The sequence below is a fragment of the Tiliqua scincoides genome, chromosome 4 (assembly GCF_035046505.1).
Source record: "Tiliqua scincoides isolate rTilSci1 chromosome 4, rTilSci1.hap2, whole genome shotgun sequence".
Lineage (NCBI taxonomy): Eukaryota > Metazoa > Chordata > Lepidosauria > Squamata > Scincidae > Tiliqua > Tiliqua scincoides.
The window spans coordinates 210,856,878-210,880,538 of NC_089824.1; the positions used below are offsets into that span (position 1 = coordinate 210,856,878).

Consider the following 23,661-nt stretch of genomic DNA (forward strand, 5'->3'; position numbering starts at 1 on the left):
GCCAAGTTGCAGTAAGGTAAGCGGGGGCGGGGTGGAGGCAGGGAGGAGGCGTTCTGGGGAGGGGGGAGGTGGGCAGAGGGCGGGGAGGAGACATGACGGGGAGGCAGGAGGCGGGGAGCAGGCAGGCGGGAGGCATGCTGGGGGGAGGGAGGGAGGTGGGTCCAGTGGAGCTCTCCACTGGATTCTGCGTGTTCACGTGGGGCTCGGTGCCCTCCATGAACACTTTTACCTCATCACCAACCTTTTGGTCGATGGTGAATTGAGTAACTCCATTGCAGGGCTACTTCTTCCCTTATCCGGGAGAAGGGGATGAAAGTTTGCTTCTCCTGAGGTGCCGCCTGTGATAGCCCAAGGTGTGCAGGATGAGGCAGCAGCCATTTTCAGTGCCACCGAAGCTGCACGCCATGGGAGCTCAGGATTGGGCTGTCAGTCTCATTGTGCTCAGTGGGACTTACTCCCAGATAAGTACAAATAGGTTTGCAGCTGTGATATACAATATGTAATATACTTTGATATATTTTAAACTATGCAATTAAATAATTTCATACAATCATATATAGATATAGGCCATTTCAGTTCCTTTGCAGTCACTGGCTACAACGTGGAATCTGGGAGCAGGATTTTGTTTGACAAAAAGCTGCTATGGAGCAGGGGCTAATATGGACTCAGTGGCATTGCTAAGGGGGAGCACAGGGGACAATTGCCCTGGGCTGCACACTGCGGGCACACCAAACCAGCTGACTGCCACCAGCATTGGCTGCCAGCCTCAAAATGGCAGCGGCAGCAATGAACTCCAGTCCATAGGAGCTTGAGAATCATAGAAGGGGGTTAACACTTTCTCACTGCAATATTTTCCTGTTGACCATTGCACCCCCAAGCACTTGCCCCATTTGCCCCAAAGCACTGATTTGCTGCAAAAAGGATCTTGTTTGTGCTGTTTGTTGTGAAATGAATGCAAACCCCATCACAATCCAAATGTTTTCTAAGAAGACTAGGGCAATGACATGTTTTCAAGCCTCACTCCACCTCTTCAGAGTTGCTATTAGCAGTCCAATGGGGGAACGAAACCTTCATTCGTTTCCACTGGATCAGAGTCATAATACTCCCAGCACCTAGCATTGTTATAAATATGCTCTTTCTTAGCCATCCCCATTAATAACAAAAAGGAAAGCCAACAGACTTTTGCAAGTGTTGCTAAAATTTAATTACCCAACCTTCAGGCCAGGCTGGCAGGGAAGCAGCATTCTTATTTGTTTTTCTAAATAAACACATAACATGATGGATACGCTGTCAGAAGAAATCAAATCTCAGGGGATATAACTTCAAGGAAATAACTTTTAGCCTTCCCTCTGGATCTCCTGTCGGAATTTCTTGCAGAAGTATAAAAAATTAAAACAGTTTGTGGGCATGGCGAGACATTATGTTAATAATTAAATTTCACACCATACTTGTCATCTTAGGAGATTCCCTAAAGTGCTATGAAGTTGTATAAAAAAAGAACACATTACAATTCATCGCGAAAAGGTAATGCACAGATCTGAAGACCAGGCCTGCACGAAAGGTTCCAAGCCTTCAGATGCTGTTATTTTACATACTGCTTCATTATCTTCCCAGTAGAGAATACTTCCCAAAGTTCCAGTGGGTGCTAAATCCCATCTTACGGTATTCCCGAGTTTTAATGGTTTCGTGGTAGGAGAAACTATGTTGCATTTGAATGTCCCATGCTAGCTTCCTGGCTTCAACAGTTTAAAAAAAAAAATCTCATGCTATTTCTCACAAACAGCAGGTGAGAAGTTAAATTTATTTCTGGGTTACATCACTTTAAGTGGAGGCTCACCTCAATTGATAGAATGCACTTTCATTAAAAAGAAAACAAGAAAGATCACTTTGCATATAAAAGCCAGCATGCCCAGGAGAAGGGTTTTAGCCCTAACAGGTTGACTATCTCATCTGTTGACTGTTAGCACTGGGCCTTGGGAAAGTTCTGAGAAACCGGGAGAGTTGTTACCAGCCCATGTAGGTAATACTGGATTCCGCTGGCTAGTTTTTGAACTCAACATTCAATAGTATTCTTTTTCAACAGTTGATAGAAGTGGAGGATAAAGAGCCGATGTGAGCTAGGTTAAGAAAAGTTTTGCAATTGGACATTGCTGTGTCAAAACTAAAGCTGAGCCAAAATTATTTCCTACAGTTTGGAAACCTTTTTGGCAGGGTGGAAATTTAAAAGCGCCCTCCTTTTCAATAATTTTTCAGCAATCCATGTGAAAATATTTGCCTATTCATTTACACAGCCCTCCCTCCCTCTATTGGCAAAATATAACACCTCTGATGTCATCCCATAACCAAAACCGTTTGGCTACCTAACAGTGTGACATCATCTTGTTCACCGTATGATCTTCAGTTGACTAGGATCATTGACATGACTAATCCAAGAAGAAGGGGTCTGTGAGTGTATTTTTTCCTTTGGGGAATGCTGTTGTGCACTTGTGTTGATTGCGACCTGTCACATGAGGTCAGGTGTGGAGTTTTCCAGTTGCAGCGTCATGTCGGCACTAGAAAAGTTTCCAAATTTGGAGCATTTTGGATTTTTGGATTAGGGATGCTCAACCTGTATCAGCAAATGTGGACCTGCTTGCCTGCCTGTGATCATGTACTGCAAGGAGAATCTGCCATGATCTCTGATCAGTCAGGAGCAGGTAGTCTTGCCTGTCCCATTTAAACACTGATGAAGCTGGGTTTGCAGCTGGTGAAGCTTTTTGTACCCATGCCTTCCTTGGTACCTTTGTCTGCTCACACCTCTTGGTGCTCAACTACGGGGCAGTCCTGTGTTAGTTTAGCCCCTTAGGGCTGTTCCAGAAGACAGTAGCGTAACTATGGGGTGCTGGCATGGTAACTATTACATGTACTGCAGCATGTTGTGTAAGCCCCTCCCACACACTGTCAGAGCCATTCTGGCCCATTCTGGGCAGTGATGGCAATGTGTAGCAATGAGTGAGTGGGAGGGGCCATTCACACAGCATGTTGTGGCACCTGCAATACTTACTGTATTGACCCCCATTGCTATGCTACTGTGTGTGCAGCCTCCTGATTTTAGAGGTGGGTTCCCTCAGAGTGCTGGGTGCAGGGGGGGATCTGGTACGCAGATTGTGTCTGTTGTCTTGTGTGCTCCCTGGAGCGCTTGGTGGGCCACTGTGGGATGTGGGGGGCTGGACGGACAGAAGAAAATACTTCTTTACCCAGCGTGTAATTAGTTTGTGGAACTCCTTGCCACAGGAGTAGTGATGGATGCCTTTAAGAGGGGATTGGACAAATTTCTGGAGGAAAAATCCATTACGGGTTACAAGCCATGATGTGTATGTGCAACCTCCTGATTTTAGAAATCAGGCTATGTCAGAAGGCCAGATGCAAGGGAGGGCACCAGGATGCAGGTCTCTTGTTATCTGGTGTGCTCCCTGGGACATTTGGTGGGCCACTGTGAGATACAGGAAGCTGAACTAGATGGGCCCTTGGCCTGATCCAGCAGGGCTCTTCTTATGTTCTTATGACTGGATAGACCTTTGGCCTGATCCAGTGGAGCTCCTCTTATGAAGATATTCCTAAATTTGTAACTTTAATTGTAACAAGAAGTATGCCTCTAGCACACGTATTTCTATCATCAGAAAGAAAAGCTTCCTGACAGCATTCAGTCCAATTGCTCACTAAGAAGTAATACAATGAAACAACTTCAAACACATTTGGCTTCCGGTATCAGTGTTCTAGTTCTGCAGTTTCCCTTCCCCTTTGGGCCCCCTAATCACACACACACACACAAAAAAAAATTTCCAGCTGTTGGTCTACCCTAATATGCAGCATACCTGGAGTCCTGTGGGAGGGGAAGCTAATGATAGGGCTGGAGAAAGTGCAGGTGGTAGAAGCTGCAGCTGCCCTGCTTGCCCACATGAATCTTCAGAGTGCAACCTGGCAACCCTAGCAACATGATCAACCTGTTTGATCATGATGTTTGACTTATTTTTGCATTTTGTTTTTGTGCCTCAGTTTAACTCTGTTGTAACCTGTCCTGGATCTTTGACATTGAGGAGGGAATGGGGGACACATTCGAACATCAATGCAAAATTTGTCAGAAGAGAATTTTCAGGGGGTGCCTGACATCCTGAAAGCCTTGTTTCAAACAAAAAAACTAAACAAAAAAAGCAAGGCTCCTAAACTTGGCAAGGGAAGGAATAAACATGATTCAGAATGAAAAGCTACTTTTAGAAATACAGACTGATGTCTAGCCACAACATAATTAAGGTCCTTAAAGCTTTCTTGGCTTTCCTGAAGAGTGGCATTTGCTCCAAAATAATCACTACTACTGTAGGAAGTAATAACAATGAACTGTCACTGAAGCAAAGAATGACCTGTAAAAAAACTTCCTCAAGATGGAATGAAAAAAGGAACAAGCGTACCAGTAGCTTAGGTGAATATAAGTGGCATTGAAGTCTCTAGCTTTGATTGGCTGAACTGCTCTGATGTAACAGTGTCAGACTGTACATCACATTACAATGCATTGTTTGAGATGCTGCAGTCCTGATCTTGCTTGGGCTCCCCACAACTGCTATTTAAATTTGAATAAAAGGTGAAAGACTAGGGAGAGTATTCCACCAATGGGGCGCCACTACTCAGAAAGCCTTTTCCCCAAAAGTTACACACCACACTTCCAAGGACAGGGGCAATTACAGAAAAGCCTCAAAAGATTATCCCAAAGTATTAGTTTCGCCATCCGAACAACCTGCACAGGCTATCTACAATTAAAGGTAATTGAGCGGGTGGTGGCATCTCAACTCCAGAGGGTCTTGGATGAAGCAGATTATCTGGATCCTTTTCAATCTGGTTTCAGACCGGGCTTTGGGATGGAAACTGCCTTGGTCGCCTTGGTGGATGACCTACGCTGGGAACTGGACGGAGGGAGTGCATCCCTGTTGGTCCTGCTGGACCTCTCAGCGGCTTTCGATACCATCGACCATGGTATCCTTCTGGGCTGATTGGCCGAGTTGGGAGTTGGAGGCACTGTTTTGCGGTGGTTCCGCTCCTACTTGGAGGATCGGTCCCAGATGGTGGTGCTGGGGGATGCCTGTTCAACACCCTGGCCCATGAGGTGTGGGGTGCCACAGGGTTCAATTCTGTCCCTCATGCTATTTAACATCTACATGAAACTGTTGGGAGAGGTCATCTGGGGGTTTGGAGTGGGGTGCCATCAATATGCCGATGACACATCAATATGCCGATGACACAATATGCCGATGACACATGATGCCGAGAGACAGCTCTATCTCTCCTTTCCTCCAGGCTCCAGGGTGGCGGTTGAGGGCCTGGAGCGCTGTCTAGAGGCAGTGAGGATCTGGATGGGGGCTAACAAGCTGAAATTAAATCCAGATAAGACAGAGGCTGTCCTGGTTCGGAAATCCTCAATGCAGGTGCTGGACTATCGGCTTGCGCTGAATGGGGTTGCACTCCCCCTGAAGGAGCAGGTCCGCAGCTTGGGGGTCCACCTGGACTCGCAGCTGCTCCTGGATTCCCAGGTGGTGGCTGTGGCTAGGGGGGCCTTCGCTCAGCTTCGGCTGGTGCGCCAGCTGCGGCCGTACTTGGATCGTGCAGACCTGGCCACGGTGATCCATGCCACGGTGACATCGAGGTTAGATTATTGTAACGCGCTCTATGTGGGGCTGCCCTTGAAGACGGTTCGGAAACTGCAACTAGTGCAGAATGCGGCGGCCCGTGTAGTTACTAGAGGTAGACGGTTTGACTCTGTCAGTCCGCTTCTCCAGCGGCTGCATTGGCTGCCCATTCATTTCCGGGCCAAATTCAAGGTGCTGGTTTTGACCTTTAAAGCCCTATACTGCCCTGGGCCAGGGTATCTTAGAGATCACCTACTCCCGTACAATCTGGCTCATCCTCTTAGGTAATCAGAGAAGACCTTTTTACAAGTGCCATCGCCTAGAGGTGCATGGGGCAGCGGCAAGAAATAGAGCCTTCTCAGTAGTGGCACCAACGCTATGGAATTCCCTTCCCCTTGACTTAAGAATGGCTCCCTCTCTTGAGACTTTTCGGAGAGGCCTGAAGACCCTTCTGTTTAAACAAGCCTTCTGAGTTCTTGGCCTTTTTGACATCTTCAACACCTTTTAATATTTTTTAAATACTTGGTTACAGGCCTGATTCTTTTATGATCTGCTGCTCTATGCTCTTTTTACCTGTTTACTTTTTATCTGACTACTGTTTTTATGATATGTGTTATATGCTTTTATCTGTCTTTTAAATTATGTTTTTAATCTGTTTTAACCTGTTGTAAGCCGCCTTGAATCCCTTTGGGGAGAAAGGCAGGGTAAAAATAAAGTTGTTGTTGTTGTTATTATGTGTAGTGTGTTGAGAACTTTCTTTCCTTTATCTCTTGCTACTACGAATAGGTATAACCTAATTATGCATGGATTTTTCACCCATGGTTTTCTCTCAATGCAATGAGAAGACCTCTTTAAATTAAAGGAAAAACATCCTTTAACAATAGCCTCACTTACCATTGTTAACAGCCGCAATCAGTCAATCTCAATCTCTCTCTCTCTCTCTCCAGGTGCTTAAAACAGCTTCACCCTGAATCAAGTGACCCCTCCCCTCCCTCCCTTGCATGGAATAATGCAAAGTGGAAGTGATAATCAACTCCTCTGCATTCTTTCCCCTGCTGCACCCTGGGTGAAGGGAGGGGTGGCTGCCTCAGAGTGAAGCCTTTCTAAGCACCTGGAGAGAGACTGCTTAATTGTCTGCCTGCTGCCTCTGTTGTGCATTACAAAGCTAAGCAAGGCTATTTTTAAATCATTGAGCAAAGGCACTTTGTTTTTAAATAGATTTCCTTTAACACGATTTTGGGCATTCGCTGAGGTTCTGGGAACTGAACCCTCGTGGACACTGAGATTCAACCTGTATTCAGTTTCATTGGATGATCCACATTTTGACTTTAAAGAGCCAGTTGTTAATTATCCCCACAAATCTTGTAGCTATAGGTCTACCTGTTAATTAAAAATATAGAAATGACTCATTCTTAGTGGAAAGTGGCATTGCTTGCTGAGTACTACCCAGTGAGAGGAGCTGAGAGTTCAACCAGTGGTGGAATGACTGCTGGGAAAAGCTACAGTGGGGGGGGGGAGATTTTTGAAGAGAAGAGGAATCAGAGGGGCTAACAGTGGATAGATGCATGTAATAAGGAAAAGACCTGTGTAATTATTCTAATGGCTCAATTCTATCCCATGCTGGTTTTAAGAAAAATTTTACTTAACGCACTAGCCACTTGTCTGGTTCTCTATGGGCCTTCTCAGATCTATGCCAGCTCTTTTGCTGGCATATATTTGTACAGCTGTGCAGGCTGTGCAGCATGGCCTCTCCCAGTTTGAAGAGACACTTGGCCAACAGTCTGAGGCTAAGAGGCAAAGAAGGAAGGCCCATAGCCAGGGAGACAGACCAGGGACAGACTGCACTTGCTCCCGGTGTGGAAGGGATTATCACTCCCGAATCGGCCTTTTCAGCCACACTAGACGCTGTTCCAGAACCACCTTTCAGAGCGCGATACCATAGTCTTTTGAGACTGAAGGTTGCCAACAACATTTGTACAGCAGCAGGGAGTGTGTCAGGTCTGGGATAGGAGTAAAGGAATCAGCATCCACCAGTGCTGCCCCAATCTACCCCTGTTGTCACAATTCCCACCCTGATTTGTCCCCACCCCAAGCAGTACAGTGCGGTGGCCTTTGTGGGGCACTGCTAGTGGTGTGTGGCCTTTAAACCTTTGCTCTGGTGGCAGGGCTCTGCAGACTTGTGGAGAGGCTGCCATGGTGGCATACCACCAGCAGACCTCAGCGTCTGCTAGCATACCACACAGAGAGGACTGGGCCATAAATTAAAATGATAGTCATTGAGATGTAAATTATTATTCTTGACAATTAATCCTCTCTATTTGTTATTAGACTATTTTAAAGTAAACGTTTGGAGTCTCCTTTATTTTCCAGAATTTTGTTTAAAGTTTATGCTAGAGTTTGTGACACTTTTACCTATCAATTCAACTTGACCCATTTGTTATTTGTTGCCCAGTATAACAGGCAAAGTGGGGTTACATTTGCACCACTTGGCACCTTGGTCTATGCATAACAGAGGATGCTGAAGCATCTCGTGTGTGATTCACACAGAAGAATGTCCCATTTAGCAGAATCATGTCCTGGCACAGGTATAGGATTCAGTCAAAGAAATCAAATGCTGGTTAGTGAATCATAAATGGAGAAACATGCAGGTGAAACCACACAACTGAACAGAAAGGCAAAATCATCAAAATCTATGTGAGTAGGAGCTGACTGAATGTACATTGATCCTGGACATACAGTCTGGGACCCTGGATTTTATAGAATATCACCACACACACACACACACACACACACACACAGAGAGAATCCATATGCAAGTGTGCTTTGAACAATAAACACAATCTCTGTATGAAGCTTCAGTGATCTGCTCCCCCTGCCAGCTTTTGTGACAAAATGATGAAAACAAAATGAAGCACTCACTGTCTCAATGTTCATGTCAACATTATAGTCTTGGGAGGTTACAGGTCTTTAACAGAATTTTCAGGACTCCCATGAAATTACAGTGGGTTTACCTGCAGTTTCAGAACCCACAGATTTGACCCATTGTGAGTTCTGAATCTGTGTCTGCAGGAATCCACAGAGGACCTTTCAGACGTGACCTTTTGGTTGTATCCAGGAGGGTTTCTGAGGCCACGCACGGAAACCTCCGGATGTGATCGACAAATGCTTCAGGTTGTGTCTGGAGGTCCTATTGGACCCCATCAATGGATTCCATTTTGAAATCCACAGCGTGGGTAGGTGGGTCCAGGAACAGATCCCGCTCAGAGACAGTGGTCCAACCTGTACACAATTCTCAGGATTATCTGCAGTAAATCAAGACCAATACCTCTGCTTGTAGTGTAAATATGCCCTAACTTTCTTGGTTTTAAGTTCTTACTCCAGTCCAGGGGTCAACAACCTGCGGCTCTAGAGCCGCATGTGGCTCTTTCAGCTGTCTGCTGCAGCTCCTCCCGGTGAAAGTGGCAAAGGGGGTAACAGGAGGCACCTGTGTTGGGAGGGCAAACTGCTTCCCTCCGCCCCCTGAGCTCACTGCCCTCCTCTCCCTTCACCCCCCACCTGCCCCACATTGGTTTCCCTTTTCAATTTTGCCCGCTCTGCAGGCTTAAGCTCCCTGTTTTTCCCCTCCCCAACTCTCCAGCAGGACGCCCACCTCCTCAGTCATTGCGAGCCCTTGCAGCCCGCCTTTCCCTGAGCAGGTCCCCATTCAGTGCAAGGAGAGGCTTTTCCTCCATAGCAGAGGAGACATCCTGTGTGTCTACTCAGTAGTAAGCCCCATTACAGCGGATGAAGCTTACTCCCAGGAAAGGGTGTCTGGCATGGCAGCCTTGGAGCCTGCTCCTATGCGTGTCTACTCAGTTGTAAGCCCCATTACAGTGGATGAAGCTTACTCCCAGGAAAGGGTGCCTGGGATAGCAGCCTTGGAGCCTGCTCAAGGCCAAGCACAAGGATGGGTGAGTGGGAGCCCGCGCAGGTCTGTTCGAGAGTAAGCCCCGATGTAGTCCCTGGGCTACTCCCAGGAAGGTGTGGAGGGCTGTAGCCTCAGCCTCCTCCTGTGCAGGTCTACTCACAAGTAAGCCCCGCTGTAGACAGTGGGGCTTCCTCCCAGGAAGGTGTGGAGGGCTGCAGCCTCAGTCCCCTTCTATGCAGGTCTACTCACAAGTAGTCAGTGAGGCTTCCTCCCAGGAAAGTGTGGAGAGGACTGCAACCTGAGAGCTCCAACCAACTTGTCTGCTCAGAAGTCCCATTGTAGTCAATGGGGCTTACTCCCAGGATAGTGTGGAGAGGGTTGCAACCTGAGTGAGGGAGGGCAGGCAGGCAGGGCAGAAGCTGGCCTGTGGCTGCCCCACCCTCCCCCTGCTTCTTTTCTTCCCCACCTCTGGAGTCTGTGTTCTTTTTTCCTTCCAGCAGGGTGCCTCTGGAAGGTGGGGGGAGTTCTTTAGTATCCATGTAAGATAAGCAGATGTCATAACCGCCATATGTATTGGAATCCTGGAAGATCTGGTGAGGAGGTTGATGTGGTGTCAGCAGTGGCCCCTTTAAGGGTCAGGCCTGGGCATCCAGCAGAGTGTGCTGCACAGCTGCAGCCACTTGAAGGCAATAGGGCCCTCAGGGATATAAGGAGCACCTGAGGCAGGAAGGGGTGTGTGGGTTGGAGATAGGAGTGCAGGTTGGAGGGGAGACTGACTTGTGTTATTGACTTTGACCTGGATACTCTGACTGATTTGACTGACTTACTTTGGAATCTGACCTTGGACTGTGACTTGGCTTATTGACTTTGGACTCTGCCCAACTTTGTGACTAATGGACTGCTGGAGACACTGGAGTTTGAAGTGTGGCTGCTGTGCTCAAGACCTGCTGAGGACCCAGGGTCTGCTGTAGTGGTGGGAGGCTGCTGGCAGGAGAGAGGACCACTGCAGGTTGAACAGGCGAGCTACCCTGGAGGTGGGGTCCAGCAGGACTGCAGGGCAGAATCAGGGTCATTTGTTGGGGGAAAGAAGGGGAGCTAATTTGCTTAAAGCGGGTATAATTCTCCAGGCAGAGAATGGCCTTGGAATCAGGCAAAACACCATAGAGGACCAGCTGTCTGAAAATACAGGACAAGAATGTATGACAAAACTAACTAAAAGCTACAAGAGGGGACTACATTATAAAAATGGGACCTATAAGAGCATAAAGGTAAAAAAAAAAACAACTATATATGCAGTGTTATCTTCATTTTAGATGTCAAAAGGGTTTTGTGGCTCCTGGGGGTTTTTTCCCTCCAGAAAATGGGTCCAAATGGCTCTTTGAGTGTTTAAGGTTGCTGACCCCTGCTCCAGTCAGTGGGTGATGGCAGCACTGGCCTCCCTGCAGCTTCAGTGTGCTTTACAACACATTTATGATTGTGCACATGCATGTTCCGCTGGTGGTATCTGGCATAGGCTTGGGCCCTAAGGGAATCAGTAGCTCAGTAGTTTGAATGGAATGTGGTTGGGAGTGGTGTTAGATGGGATCCCAGAGGGCCTGACCTGGCCTTTGAGCTTTATCTTTGTCGGTCCAAAGAATCAATAACAAAGTTCTCATTTGACAAATGCCCACGCCCAGTACAGCTCTGCCTACCAACATGTGGACATTACTGTGTTAACATATGTACATTACTCCACTGTGTTTTATGTGCTTCCCAACGTAACTGCTAAATTGGGTTCTTATAAAATGAGCTGCAGCAGAGCAACCCATGAAAAAGTGGAATATTTATAAATATTCAGAGTTTTTGTTTTAAAAATCGATTCCATACCTTTTTCAACAGTCTCTTTTCTGCTTGCTCTTTAATGAGGAAAAAAAAGTACGGTAGTTTAATTTCTTTCTAAGTCTCACACCGGTTTGTATAATATTGGGGGGGGGGGGGAGGAAGAGTCAAACATGCCTTATCTTTATAGGAAGTCTAAGCCTGATAATAAAATGTTCCCATTCCAAGTGCGGTTTCATAAACCACCCAGACAGAGAGAGCATTATTTTGTAAACTCTGCTTGGCAAGTGAGTTTCCCTGCAGTAAGTCTCCCTTGCTGAGCATGCAAATCCCACGACAGGGGAGAGAGAGCACACACTTTTTGACCCAAACAATGTCTAGACAGGCTGAAAACAGATAAATTAACAGGCAAGCAGCAGAAAGCATCACTCAGAGGCAAACTGGTAGATATTTGTCACAACAGTGATGGCTTCTATGAAGATTCAAGGCCCTGTACAGTCTTTCTGGAAACACAATGTACTCAAGCTGCCCTCTCTTTTCCCCTCTTCCTGCGTTATTTACTATGTTAACAGCTCCCCTGCAGAAAGTTCACATTCACAGACACAGTAAACATCTCCCATTTTTTATAGGCTGTCTTAATGAGGCTGCAGGACTGGAAAAAAATAGTGCCTAGGGAGGCCTGAAGCCAGGTTTCAGAAAGCTCTCTGGGTTCTCGCATTTCCAGGGAGTACTGCTCTTGGGGTCAGCTGTTTCTGGGGGACCTGTGAGAGGAATAAGTCTTGTCGTTAAAAGGGAAATATACTGTATTGACAGCTGCAAGAATGCCTGTGTCCTCATTCAACAGCATGCCACCTGTCCTTCAATATGATCTTCAGTTGGTCCAAAGTGCCACTACCAAAATATTGTCTGGGGCTGGCCAGGTGGAACATCTAAGTTGCATCTTCACTGGTTCGCTATTTATTTCTGGTCTCAAGTCAAGATGCCGTTTCTTACAATCAAATCCCTAAATGGCTTGGGTTTCTTAAAGTCCTGACCCACAGGTTGAGAAACACCAATCTGTTCAGCATCTGAAATCCTCCACTAACTGAGGTTCAGTGCTTGAATACGAGACGCAGGTCCTTCTTGGTTGTGGCACCAATGCTCTGGCTTGTCCTCCCCAGCAAGGTCCACATAGTCTTGCTAGTGCTACCCTATGCTTTTCAGCACTGAGGTGGGACACCTTCCTTATGAGGAAAGGCTACGGTGTTTGGGCCTAGAAAAGAGGCACCTGAGGGGGGACATGATTGAGACATACAAAATTATGCATGGGAAGGATAGAGTGGATAGAGAGATGCTCTTTACAGTCTCACATAACACCAGAACCAGGGGACATCCACTAAAATTGAGTGTTGGGAGGGTTAGATCAGACAAAAGAAAATATTTCTTTGCTCAGCGTGTGGTCAGTCTTTGGAACCCCTTGCCGCAGGATGTGGTGATGGCATCTGACCTGGATGCCTTTAAAAGGGGATTGGACAAGTTTCTGGAGGAAAAATCCATTACGGGTTACAGCCATGATGTGTATGTGCAACCTCCTGATTTTAGAAATGGGCTATGTCAGAATACCAATGCAAGGGAGGGCACCAGGATGCAGGTCTCTTGTTATCTGGTGTGCTCCCTGGGGCATTTGGTGGGCTGCTGTGAGATACAGGAAGCTGGACTAGATGGGCCTATGGCCTGATCCAGTGGGACTGTTCTTATGTTCTTAAGTTCTTATGTTCTTATGTTCAGTGCCAGGTGAAGTGCTGTTATTTAGAATGGCCTATGGGGGAGACTGAACTAGTGGAGATTTATTTATTTATTTAAATTGTTTTTTATCCTGTATTTTAGGACATTTTACACACAAACCATTAAAAAAAGTAAATGATAAAATCAGTTAGAGTTGACAGCAAACAAAACCAAAGATCAGAGATTAAAAAAAAGAGGTCAGAAAAACAGTAGCATCAGAGCCAATCAATATTCATAATAATGTTGCCAAATCCTGTTGGCAAAGGCAAAGTCTACAGTCGGTGTCAGAAGTATGGCACTGAGGGGGACTAGCAAAGCTTGCAGGGCAGAAAGTTCCATAGGATGGGGTCAACCACCAAGAAAGGCCTGCCACAAGTACCCACCAACCATCCTGGGCAGGAGGTCTGGTCTAGAGGGTAGAGCCTCGGTTAGCCTGAAGATAACATCAGAAGGTCGTCAGTTCGAGAACACCAGCAGCTCCCTGAACAGCGAGACCTTGAAGCAGCTCACAAGCCGAGCCGAGTTATTCAATCTGCTCTTCGGTGTGTGAGCGAAGAAGCGTCTTGGCTGCCCTCCATGTGAGAGATGAAGGAGCTGCTTGTCAGCCTACAGGGGAGGCACTGGAAGCCAGATCAGACCCAGAAGATCCATCTGAAATATTGTGTGGTTCTTGAAAGAGAGAACTGTTTATGACTGTAAAAATCCCCTTGAGGGATTTAGAAATGCCTGCCTATGTAAACCGCCTTGAATAAAGTCAGAGGAGAAATCCGATGACCAGAAAGGCGGTTTATTATTATTATTATTATTATTATTATTATTATTATTATCCTTCAGAAGGCAGTGCCACCTACAAGGGCCCTAAACTCCTTGCTTTGATTCCTACCTAGGTCGGACAGTGATAAATTGAGATCACTTAAAAATTGATCTCAAATTGATAAATTGAAGTCCTGATAGGAGGAATCCCACCCTAGTTTGAACAAAAACTGCCAACATGCTTCCCTTCCCCTGCGCAAGCATCTATGAGGGTGAGGCATTTCTTTTCAGTTTTCAAAGCTTGGATTCTGCAGTTTCAGTTCAAAATGATGGATAGTGCATATACTTCCAAGTCCAATTGCTGGCATTCGCATTTCCAGAACTTCGAGGCATACTGCATTCCTGATCCTACAGCAGCCCTAATTATCCGGGGATTCTAGCCACTTCTCTGGGTATTCTGCTCAATAAGGCAGCAATGCAGCCTTTTGCTACATGTGGAAAACTTTTAAAGGCTTTTAAAAAAAAGAAGAAGTTAAAACCAACAACTGAAACAAGCACAAATGGTTTCAAATGACACTGTTGTAAAAGACTGACTGTTATTTTATAGTTTGTGTAGACTGGTAATTTCTGCAGACACAAATTACCTTAATGAGATACAAGTTTTCTCGACTGCCACACCAAAGCACTGGGAACGACGAATGACAATATATTTAAATGTATAGAAAATAAATAATTTGCCACATCAGGGTTGTCAAAATGTAACAAGCCAGGCTGTGATTAAAAGCAGTTACGGCGCTAAACTGGAGGCTGCCTTTCCAAAGCTGTTGTGAAAAGAGCAAAAGAAGCAATTTTCTTAAGTGCATTTTCAAGTGACTGCTGGGGGGAAAAAAGTGAACTTCTCACACAATAAGCTATAGAAAAGTCTATTTCAAGTGTCCAGAAGATGATACTCCATAACAGAGGAGGCTTGATTCAGCACAATTTTAATCAGGTTTTTTTTTTTCTCCCCCTCTCCCTGCAGTCTCAAAAGCAGCTATTTTGAGGGTGGAAAAAGAGATTTGTGTGACCCCAAAACTGTTGCTAATAGTTTTTAAAAAGATGTCACCCCAAAGGAAGATCTGGAACTTTTCTCTTGTTTATTAACAGCAGACAAACAGCGGGCCGTCTCAGAAATGGCTTATCTGCCTAGTATTGCACTTTGGTTAAATCATATTTGGACAATTCACCAAATGGATGTTGAAACTTATTATTACCAACATGAAAGGCAAGTTTGTCAAGAGGTGGATATGCTTGATTAGTTACTGAAATAATAATAGCGTTCATCTGTACTTTCAGTTTTCTTTGTTGTAGATTTGTTGAACATGATTCAGTTTTTGATCAATTCTGAGGATGTACATTTTTGCATATACACAATGACTATAATTTTAAAAGAATAGTAGGGACTGTGACCCCAAACCCACTCTGTGTTTATAAGGGTTGTTCATTTTAGCCCAGTGTTTTGAGGATTAACAGCCCAATCCTAAACTGCCTGGCACCCAGAAGAGCAGTGGCGCCCAAAATGGCTACTGCTGCATCCTATGGGCACAGCAACAGCTGCTGGAGCCTCCTTGGAGGAAAGGGACATTCGTCCCCTTCTCCCACGTAAGGGCACAAGCCCCACAAAGGGTCTCCTGCAGTCCGCACCAACTATTTTGCTCGTGCAGACTGGAGGAGATCTGTGTGCTTTTCAGCCCAACATGGAGCACTGGATCTTCCGCCGGTCCCACCCCCCTCCCACCCCAGTTCCTTCCCCCACGCTGCCCTCCCCCCATCCTTTCCCCACTCCGGAACACCTCCCCCCTGCCCTGACAAATTTTAGCACTACCCGGAGCTCTTCCCTTACTCTGTGTGGTGTCTGTTCGGTACTGGGCTCAGCGCCAACGGATGTTGAGCCCACGCTGGCGGACCTAACACAGAGGGTGACGTACATTTATGACACCCAGTGCAGGTGGTACACTCATATCGCTGGCACTTAAGAGCTCAAGATTGAACTGTAAGATCTTGGATCTTTATAACTCTCAATAGCCTTGTGCACGTATTTAGCCTTGTACAAGAGGGCGGAAATGCACTGGCCAGCCCCATCCCTGGGGCTAATGCACTTCATAGCACCACCCTCCTCTCTCCTCCAGGACAGCATTTGTCTGAAGAGATCATTGGGGAGATCCTTCCTGAGGTCCTTGGGGAGTATGGTGCAAGGCTACAGAATGCATTAATATTGGGGTGGGACTTGCCAGGGCACCCCCCATCCCCACACTGTAACTTGTGAGCAGGGCTTATATTTCAACAAGGACCATTTTTATGTGATTTTAAAAATAGCGCTTGTTGCTTATGCTGTTTACATATGATACCATCTGCCACTCTAATTCATACTCCACTGTCATGGTCTTTGCTGCTAATAAAATGTCTCAGAAGTTCAGTGCTATCCTTATGACACCATCCTTTAGTAATAGCAAGTATGCTTTATCAACAAATGCTTAGAACATATTTAATTGTGACCACTGGTCATTAGTTGAGGCAGGAGATAAACAGCAGGCTATGCCTAACATCAATGGCAGAGTATATTTGTTTGAGTGCAGAAGGTCCCAGGTTGAAGCGCTGGCATCTCCAGTAGAACTGGGAAAGGTCTAACCTGAAACCTTTGGAGAGCTGTGCCAGTTGGTGTCAAGAATCTGCTAGGGAGATCAGCAGTCTACTTAAAAGACAGCTTCCCGTAAAGAAGAGACCTCCATCTGATCTGCTTAGTGTCTGGGAGAGACTGGCCAGTGGAGCTTGGAAAATTAAAGTCATTCTCTCAGTGTTTAGGAAATGAACAATTCTACTCAATATTCCAGCACCCATGCAGCCGTGCCAATGGGGTGTTCTCTACACCCTGAGGTGGTGTCCCAGAGGCCTCCTCAAGGTAAGGGAACGTACGGTAATGGCAGGCTGGTAAATGGGAAAGGACTGGGCCCAAATACAGTACAGGCATCCACCGCTTAACCTTCCGCTTAATGACGGACCACATATACAACAACAAAAAGGCTCTTAATGAGGTAGTCAGGTCTCCTATAACCTGGATCAGAGTGTCTGTTTACACAACAAAGAGGCTCTTAATGCAAAGAAGTGGCAGTCAGTCTCCAGTAGCCTGTTCAGCGAGACAGTGCCTGGTAGGAAGTGTCTTTTTATACAACAAAAGCATGTTCATTTAATGACCTAATCACATAACAACAGGGAATTGGAGAACATATCCCCATCATTAAGTGGCACACACCTGTGCTTTAAACATTTATTTATAATTTTACAATATCTGAGTGGTCAATGGATGATTTTTTTTTTAAATCAATCAAATGACAACCTGCTTCCACAGAAGCTCACTGAGAACTAGGATTTGATTTTTAATTTGGATGTTAGGAATGAAATCCAAAGGCTGGTGAATGTTAAAATGGCTGAGATTGGATTTCTTCTTTCTTTCTCTATTTCTCTTTCTATTTCAATGGGGTGCAGACTGCTGAGTTTTAGATCTCAAGTGAGCACTTCCAGGTCAACGTGAACCCCTCTTGAATTTCCAAACATTGGCAAGCACTACCGAAAGCAGCATGCAACCTCATGCTGAAAGCCATGTCACGGCCCCAGCTTATAAATAAGACATATCCTGGGTATATTCAGCTTGGCTGAAGTTGTAAACACATTTTATAAGCACACAACTGGGCCACGACCCATTTGTTAACAGAGCAGAACAAAGGCAGAGCAAGTCCCCCTGGATATGCTTTGACAACTTCCCATCTGGAAGGAACTCTGGATTTAAAAATATTTCATGATTAATAAAGGCACAAAAGATTTTTTTTAAATCAATCCCCATCTCAGTCTGGCCAGAATATAAACTAAGTGTGACTGTTAGCAGGATGGTGGATGGGAATCAGTGAATTCAAGCAGAATGTGCAGCTGAAGCATCCAACTCTATTGAAGTACATAACAATAAGATCACTCAGCAACTGTTACCCTGCAGATGCCCAATCTCATCTGATCTCGGAAGCTAAGCAGGGTCAGGCCTGGTTAGTACTTGGATGGGAGACCACCTAGGAATACCAGGTGCTGCAGGCTTATACCATAGTCTTTCGAGACTGAAGGTTGCCAACCAGTAACAATAAGATCACCCTCAACAGGACAGGAAGGTAGGAAGAGGATTTTCCTTGTCATACATCCTGGCAATGTATCATATGGATTTCTACAGTAATTTTCAAACTACAGCCCAGGGAACCTTCGGCTTCCTCAGGAGCTTCTTGGTGGTTCTTCAGCGAGAAATTCAGTAAAGGCAAATTACAAACTTTCCAGTAATGGCAAATGCTACCACCCACTATCTAGCTCCCTATACAGTGTGTAGCCAGAAGAGTTTTGGATGTGTTCAAAACACTCTCACATCTGGTCTACAGATGGAGTAGGACAGTGTTTCTCAATGTTTGTCCTCTGCTGTACAACATCACATGGTCCCCCTATTTGAAGTACCACCAAAAGCAACTGATGATGACATCATTGCCAGTTATTTCTGGGTTGCAAAGCCAGATGTGACATGACAAACCCCATTAAGAGGTTCAGGGTGGACAGGAGGGCTTATATGAGTTTGGAAAAGCATACTTTGGAGCGGCTTACTGCTGTTTGTCATGTCATGTTCCGAGCAGGAGGTATCCAGGGACTCCATGAGTACCACCTCAAATACCACTGGTGGTACCTGTACCCCCGGTTGGGAAACACTGGAGTAGAATGAAGCAATCCTGATTGAGTTACACTACTTCAGGCAGAAGTACGATTTTTGAATACTTCCCTTGTTAAAAAGCAAAACCCTACTGCATCAGGGAGAAAGATTCTAATCCAGCCTATTCCTTGTTGTGCTAGCTTTCTCATTGCAGTGCATTCTTTTTAAGCAGGGGAGCTTTCATAAAAGAGATTTCACACTTTTGGTAAGAAGTGGTAAGTCCATCCTGTAACTCAGGACTTGGTTACTTGGTTTTGTTGCAAGCCTCAGTTCATAAAAACATAAGAACAGCCCCACTGGATCAGGCCATAGGCCCATCTAGTCCAGCTTCCTGTATCTCACTGCGGCCCACCAAATGCCCCAGGGAGCACACCAGGTAACAAGAGAACTACATCCTGGTGCCCGCCCTTGCATCTGACATAGCCCATTTCTAAAATCAGGAGGTGGCATATACACATCATGGCTTGTAATCCGTAATGGATTTTTCCTCCAGAAACTTGTCCAATCCCCTTTTAAAGGTGTCCAGGCCTGACGCCGTCACCACATCCTGCGGCAAGGAGTACCACAGACCAACCACACGCTGAGTAAAGAAACATTTTGTTTTGTTTGTTCTAACTCTCCCAACACTCAATTTTAGTGGCTGTCCCCTGGTTCTGGTATTATGTGAGAGGGAAAAGAGTGTCTCTCTGTCCATCCCCTGCATAATTTTTTATGTCTCAATCATGTCCCCCCTCAGGCGTCTTTTTTCTAGGCTGAAGAGGCCCAAACACCATAGCCTTTCCTCCTAAGGAAGGTGCTCCAGCCCCGTAATCATCTTAGTCGCTCTCTTTTGCACCTTTTCCATTTCCACTATGTCTTTTTTGAGATGTGGCGACCAGAACTGGACACAATACTCCAGTAAGTAATCGCCTTACCATCAATTTGTACAACTGCATTATAATATTAGCCGTTTTGTTCTCAATACCTTTTCTATGATCCCCAGCATAGAATTGGCCTTCTTCACTGCCCTGTGCCTTTACTGCCTTTACTGCCCTGTACTGCCTTTTCATGCAGGGCAGCCCTGTGGAATCTGCAGAAACGATTGCAGAAATTCATTGACAAACAAGTCACTGTGGAAATAATCCTCTGAAGGAAAAGAATGTGAAAACCTCTGACTTAGCACAATTAACCATGGTCACTCGTAATGTTATTCCTCAAACTGAACTCGCTGCTGACACTCCCTGTTGACTGCTGTTCAGTCTTTTGTGTACATCTGTCGGTTCTTCTTGCTTCCATCGGTCCAGCGTAGCCCCTCTTGCTCCAATGATATGTTTTACCAGCTCTCTTGTTGCTTGCTTCATCGAAGGTTTGCCAGTCAGGTGGCCTGTCAAAGTTTTATGGCTGCTGAATCATTTTTATTAGTGTTCAAAGCTTCACCTGCCGCCTCCCCACCTTTCAACTTCATTAACCTGCAAAATGGCACCTTTGTCTTCATACACAGCTGTGGGCAAACCATATCCCTTAACTTCATTAAAACCAGCTGATTTATTTCTCTTGTGAAACAAAAAAAGCAAAAGTTCTTGTTTTAAGCAGTCAGTTTAACAAGCATCTGAACAGAACGGAACAGAACAGAAAGGAGTTTGTTAAGGAGTGCAAATATTTGTCACTGAGCATATTTGTCATTCATGATCCATGCAGCCTGGTGCAGCCCAGAAGCTGAGTCACATCCCTTTCCTTTGAACAAGACCCTCCAATTCTAATTGGCCACAAGAGGGAATTGGAGGGAGCTAGCCAGGGGTATAAATTTGGAACTACCTTGTGAGAGGATTGGAGCCATGAGCACGAGGGCGCCTCAGCCACGAAGCATCCTGGCAACAGAGCACAAAGATAAATCTGTGGGAGAAAAAGGTAAGTACTAGCATTTAATTAGCTGAGATTGAAATGAGGGCACAGCAAAGAGGGGACTGAAAGTCAGGAGCTGCATGGTAGGAAGGTACTCCTGTAGAAACAGGCACCTTTTTAACTTGGCTGAAGTAGAACTCAACCAGAAACCCAGACTAATGCTCAACTTGAAGAAGGGAAAGCTAGAATATAAACTGAGAATGGCCATAAAGGGAAACTTTGTAAGAGAAATGGAAGTTGGTAAAGTATCCCAGCAACAAAGCAACGAAGTCAATGGAAGCAAAGAGGCAAGTTAACAGTTCAATCCAACGTCATTCCCCATATAGTGATACAGATGTGCCAACAGGAATCTTCTTTATGCTGCATCCTGTATGGGTTGGTCTCCTGACACCTCCTCAGATCAAAGGAACATTTATTCCTTTGCCCCAGAGTAAGCCTCTGCCGGGCAGGTTCGTGTGAACCTGTGAAGGCAGATCAAGCCCAGGAAGGGGGCTTGGATTCAGCAGATGCTGCTGGCACAGAACCCCCCATTCCTGGTCCCAATCCACCCTCATGCCCACCCTAATTGTGGTCTATTTCACTCTGCCCAGTTCCATCTACCCCCTCCTTTGTTTTGCTCACCCCTGCCTCATTCAACCCCCTCTCCTTCTCCCTTCAACCCCCATGCTGGCTTACCTTCTCTGGAAGGTATCCTTCAACATATGGAATTGGCTTAGAGCAGTGGTTCCCAAACTGTGGGTTGGGACCCACTGGTGGGTCATGACCTGATTTTTGGTTGGTCACCAAAGGGTGATGGAAAGATCAAATAGCTCATTGCCTCAAGCCCTGAGGTTATTCAAAAATCAGATACCGTAGCTGCTATTTACCTACAAAGAGCTCAGCTCCTACAGTTTGCACAATAGCTGATAACTTTTTTGCAAGGAGCTGAACTCCTGAAGTTTGCAAGCATGTATATAGGGAGATAAATGTGTGAGGGTCCTTTTTCTGATTATTACTTATAAATTAATAAATAAAATATTGTTTCTTTCTAGGTCTCCTTTTTTAACGTCTGGAAAACCCTAGGTGGGTCCTGATAAGTGTCATTTTAAAAAGTGGGTTCTTGTGCTAAAAAGTTTGGGAACCACTGGCTTAGAGTATCTAGGGATGCACTTAGTGTTGCCTCATCTGTTATTTTGAAAAACCGTTCTTGAATTCACTGGAATGTGGGTCATCTTGAGTCCATTACAGAAAATGATTGCCCCATTCCAAAGACAGCCTGGAACTGGAATTCCAGTTGTTTGGTCTCTCTCTCTCTCTCTCTCTCTCTCTCTCTCTCTCTCTCTCTCTCTCTTTCTCTCTCTCCAGAGACATTAATCACTACAATTGGGTCGTCTCATGCCACATTATTAAAGAGTTACAAAATGTATCTCAGACATTTGTCCTGCCACGTCAGAACTATGGCGCTAGATGGTGCAGACAATGGCCTTAAAAGACATGAAGAACAAAAATGTGCATAGTGTCTGCAGAGGATGGAGGGGAAGGCAGTCTCCTGTGGCAAACCTTTAGTGAAATGCTATTAAGGATAAATCTTTTATTGTACTGTCCTGCAGGCAGCCTTGTATTAAAATCTGTATTCTCAGCACAAATGACGTTTCCAATTTAGAGAAAAGAAATCCCCTAGACTCGGTTTTCAGTGCTGGCTACTGCTAAGAGCTGCTAAGGCACCCAAGGAACTATTTGATAAACTGCAGACATTGCTGCCTGCTTGTTGCCAACAGCACCTTACTGACCAGGGGAAGACTAATACTCACATAGGTGCAGCTGCACACACTCCACTTAATACCGTTATTACTCTTGCTCCAGCTTGCTTATTGTCCCTCTCCCTTCCTGTTGTCTCTCCCTTGCATCCTCTGCATTTAGACTGTATAAGTTTTGGGTCAGGCACCTGATTGCTTCTGTTACTCTATAAACGTCATTTATATACTTTAGCCCAGTGTTCACAAACATGTGGGGTCATTTTTTGGGGGTCTTGCACCAGTGCTACCCACAAGCTGCAAGGCATTCTGGGATGCAGTTCAGCCACCACAGTTGACAAAGTAGAGAAGCACTGTTTTAGGTGCTATATAAGTTATGAATGGTTGGCAACTTTCAGTCTCGAAAGACTATGTTATAAGCCTACAGCACCCAGTATTCCCAGGCGGTCTCCCATCCAAGTACTAACCAGGCCTGACCCTGCTTAGCTTCCGAGATCAGACAAGATCGGGCATGTGTAGGGTAACAGTTGCTGCAAGTTATGAATAAACAAAAGCATAGATAGATCATTTAACATGGTTGCCACATCCTGTTGTTTAATTGAAAACTTGTGTGCTTGCGATTCTAGAAAGACTTATAGTGCAATACTATGCATGTGTTCCCAGAAGTAACCTCCATTGTATTCAACGAGGTTTACTCCTAGATAAGTGTGGGCTCAATTCTTCCCAACTTCCCAGCATCAATGCAACTGTGCCAACGGGGGGGCAGTCAAGGAGAGAATATTTGTTCCCTTAACTTGAGGTTTCATTGCAGCTGCATCATTGTAGCTGCATCAGTGCTGGAAAGTTGGATGGGATTGGGCCCTGTGTGTAGGATTGCAGCCTTGCAGTTCAATCCTAAGTAGACTCATCCCTCATGATGCAGCAGCTGATGTAACAACAGAGCACATGCTGCATCCTATGTTGATGGGGTCAGTTGCAGAGGTTTCCTCAAGTTAAGGGAACTTTCAGTCCGTTACCTTGAATCAAGCCTCCATTGTCTAAATAGGTATCCTCAGATCTGCGTCAGCCATTTTGCTCATGCAGAAGTGAGGAGAGTAAGGGGATGGGGAGAGAGAGGGATGGGGGTAGGTGCACACCATTACCACTGGAATCCTTCAAATCTCTCCTCATTCTGCCCTGTTCCTCCTGCATCCTGCTCCCCCCAGCTTACCTGTGCTCCTGGGGATAGTGGGCTGCCAATGCTTCCAATATGGCAGCAGGCAGGGCACTATGTGCGCCATTTATGACAAGCTCACGGTGGCCATTTATGACAGGTTCCACAAACCTAAAGCTTGCAGTCTCCCCACAAGTCTTTCTCTGACTTGCAGCAGTTTTCGCCTACAT

At 45.6% G+C, this 23,661-nt stretch overlaps 2 pseudogenes; one reads left to right on the plus strand and one right to left on the minus strand.

Moving 5' to 3' along the window:
• Positions 1-17,898: 17,898 nt before the first annotated feature.
• LOC136650663 (5S ribosomal RNA) lies at positions 17,899-18,015 on the plus strand (annotated as a pseudogene).
• Positions 18,016-22,696: 4,681 nt separating this feature from the next.
• LOC136650845 (5S ribosomal RNA) lies at positions 22,697-22,816 on the minus strand (annotated as a pseudogene).
• Between the last annotated feature and the right edge of the window lie 845 nt (positions 22,817-23,661).